Genomic DNA, 4,011 nt, shown 5'->3' on the forward strand with positions numbered 1-4,011 from the left:
TAAATAGATTGATCGCAAATCATAAAAGTAGAAACCAAATTCTCGCGTTACTCGTCAATGCCTCTTACTTTTCCTTTCCCTTTCAATGGCCTGATGTCGTCTTTAGCTATGTACGATAATAAAATAAATAAATAATATCCATCCAAATCAGATTCAAATGCAAAGCCAAGCACATTTTGCATTTTACTAAATTTTTTTCCCTAAACTCTAGATATGCATTTGTTTCGATATTTAGCATCATATCAAAATCTAATTTCAAATTCTTTCCTTAGGGACCCTATATTTTCAATTTATAACACAATCTCATGACATGCTTTCAATTTATGTAATTTAGTCCCTAATGTTACAAAGTTAACTATCAAGCTTACTTAGTTTTACAATTTAGTCCTTATCATGATCTAAGCTTAATTTCTATAAATTCTAATCCTAATTCATCAATTTTTTAACAATGAAAACTTGCTAAAAATGCAAATTTTGAACAAATTGATACATGGGCTAGCTAAATTAAACTCCCATTATCATAAATCTATAAAAACCATATGAAAAGGACATGGTTACCTTGACTAAATTGATGGCTAAATGGCTAGATGAACTTAAGCTTTCTCCTTTTTGTTTTTCTTAACTTGGACGGTTGGAGAAGATGAACATTCATCTCTCATTTCAATTATTTTAGTTTATGTACTAAGGTTAATTAACCTTAATTAATTCTTTAATTAAATTATTTTTAATTGTTAATCTAGTTTAAATGCAAATCATTATCACAATCCACTATCATCCATTTAAAATTGATTTATTAACCATTTTATTCCTTTGAATAATTGTTATCTAGGTCTTCAAGCTTTTCTAATTAAAACTTTAAAGTGATTGGGGTTTTACAATTTAGTCCTTAAGCTAACTACTTTTTTTGTTAAATTTTTAACCTAACTTTATTATATTTTTATACTAACTCTGTAAGTATTCCTATTTTTTATTTACGAACTTGATTTACGAAAATGGGATTTTGAAACCATATTTTTTGACACCACTAGAGTCCGGGTCGACGCATTGAGGTCCTTGCTAATATTAGTCCATCTTTCAGTGCCTAAAGCACGACTTCTACGCTAGTTGCATTAGGAATGTGACAAAAAGAACTGATCACCTAGCGGCCTTGATGACCGCGAATAATTGCACTTGCACTTGTTTTACCTGAATCCCCTATAGAAGATCTATCAAAATTCAATTTGACCAATCCCGATGGAGGAGGTTTCCATGCAACTGGAACAATGTCAAAAAGATTGAAATTCTATGCATGGGGGAGAATGTAGAAAATTTACCACCAGTAAGGATTAGTTGTTGTAAGAAACCCCTTAGGGGTTTAGATTTTGAAAAAAAAAAACTAAAGCATTACGGCACAACCAATTTTCCCATAAGGCGAAAGCAAAGACAATGAACCAGAGAATCGGGGTTGGTGGACCCACTCCTTTGAGGTGACATTATCCTGAATCCATTCCTCCCAAATGCTTGGCTGAGGAGGTCTAACCCGACAGTGAGAATAAAAAAAATTCCACAACTGCTTGACAACATGACAATCCTGAAATAAATAGATAATAAATTTATGTTCATTAGAGCAAAAAGGATAAATGTCTACTATATTCATAACCCGACAATCAGAAAGGACAGGGTTGGAAGAGCTTTCCATTCACATTCCAAAAGAAGAACTTCTGCTTTGAAGGAAGAAGAGCTTTCCATATGATATTTTAACGAGTTAAATTAGTACCAGGAGAGGTGTCAAGAGAGGGAGTGTAATGGCCCATTTTTAAGTGCTATCGAAAATGACAATTTCAAAACCCCATTTTTGATGTTTGAGCCCGTAATACAACTACAACCTACAAGGTTGAAAAGTCCTTGGATATTGGTTGGTGCTCTCTTTTTTTTGTCTGAAGATCGAATATTGTAGTGCCGGTAAAAATTGTAGGGATCCCACATAAAAGAAAATACAACTACAGTCTACCTAATTAAAAAAATCTAATCCTAAAAATTAAAATTGTCCAACCAAATAAAATATCCAAGTCTTAAATAGTAATAATTAAGTCTAAAATAAAAATAAAAATTGTTTCGACTTAGATGGAATTTATGTTCGTATCCTATTTTTCTTTTTCTGGATCCTCTTCTTCTCTAGGGTCTTCATCCTATTATTTCGGATCCTCTTCTTATCGTTCTTGATAGTTTTAGGCTTACTATGGTATTTGATGGACGAAAATTTTGGCACCTTTAGTCTTTTTTTCCTTGCATGATCTTCATAAATCGATCCCGCATCTTGCATCCAACAAATTATCCATTTCGAATCAGATAATTCACTCGCATTTGGTTTGGTTAGATCGTCTCGTTTGCACTTCTAGTCTTTCACACGATGCTCCATACTAGGTTGTTGTATCATATTCATTGTCAGTTACAAGAGACGTCTCGAGCATCCTATTGGTACTTTTGCTCTTTTGCATAATGTCATCACTAGATAAGGGAAAAGTAATTAAACCTTTGCTTTTCAGATACAATAAATCATGCTCTGAAAAATCCATGTCCCAACACAGATTCTTTCTTTCTTCATAATTACATATAATTAAGTGGCTTGAAAAGTATCAATATTGGACATGTCTATCGTAAGGAAAATTTGGCTGCTACTAAATTGTAACATATCCTCACTTTTAGAGATAGCTCCACTTGCCAGAACGATATCGGATAGTTTATCCCAGATGGCGTTTCCATTCCTCGCTTTTTTCAGTTAATACATTAATAACACTGTCCAAATCAACATTCTAGAAAAATGTCAAATCCAGTCATTGCATAAAATTGTACAAATACAAAGGAACATTATATTATTTACAAATTTTCGGCGAGGAAACAAAATTTTCTTTTCTACGAATTATTAGTCATGACCACAACACGTCTCTAGAACATTTCAAATCAGCTTCTTTTAGTGCGGCATAAAATTATTGCATGACTGGGATGCTAGCAGGTTTGATTGGGAGTCTACAGAAACTTTCCCATCTGTGGTAGAGAACTACCTCTCGAGTATCGTCTTTTAGTGCAAATAAGGATTCAAAACCGCTTTCTTGAAGAGGTTTTTTCTCTTGATTTCCCAGAGGTGAAGCGCAAACTCCTTTTCTTTGGTCTTGATTTGAACGAAATTGTTAGAATCGGACTCATCACTGGGAATATGGTTGTGCATGCTTTTTAGGTTGAAAAACACAAGCAGTTGTATGAAAAAAGTTAATGAGGATTTCTTTTAGTGTTTCAAGGTGGACTGGGACTTTGGCTACTGATGAAAGGGAATTTATAAAGGGTTTTAAGGCAAATTTTGTGTGTGATCTTTGTGAAATCTTGAAAGATTTCATTCGGGTTAGAAAAAGGAAAGTTGCTAAAAATTTTTATGTGTCGCGACATGACACCTTAATCTCTTACTCTTGGCTTGTTCAAATTTTTTTGTCACAACACGTGTTTGATATCTCCAATTTTCTTGTTTTGAAGTCTTGTGTCACAACATAGAAGTGTGTGTGTTGCAACACAACCTTGAACCAACTAAATTTATTCTTTTGATGCATGTCGGAACCTTTCAGTTGTCTACAATTACCTTAGGTAGCTTCATGCTTAATTTCTTCCTTCCTAAAACCTTTTATTCACTAAATTGAACACAAACTAAAAGAAAAGAAAAAAAAAGTCATAAAAGTAAAAAAAAAAATACCTTACAATATGTACAAGTGTAATTTCATTATCTTTGGTTCCATATGTATTGCTATAAGAATCGTCTAACAACTCATTTAATTGTACCATCGATTTTTTCCATTTTTCAATCGTTTTGGTCCATCTAATAAAATTCATACCAACTTGGATCTTTCCACTTGTCTCGATTCCTCAAATTGGACTTACTTGCACTTTCACTACTACACACATACCTTTGGTCAAGTTCATTAGATTTTAAATCAAATAAAACAAAACATTCCATCCCTAATAACTAATCAATTTGGGAATCATGGC

Source organism: Gossypium raimondii, chromosome 10 (genome assembly GCF_025698545.1).
Source record: "Gossypium raimondii isolate GPD5lz chromosome 10, ASM2569854v1, whole genome shotgun sequence".
NCBI classification, from domain to species: Eukaryota; Viridiplantae; Streptophyta; class Magnoliopsida; order Malvales; family Malvaceae; genus Gossypium; species Gossypium raimondii.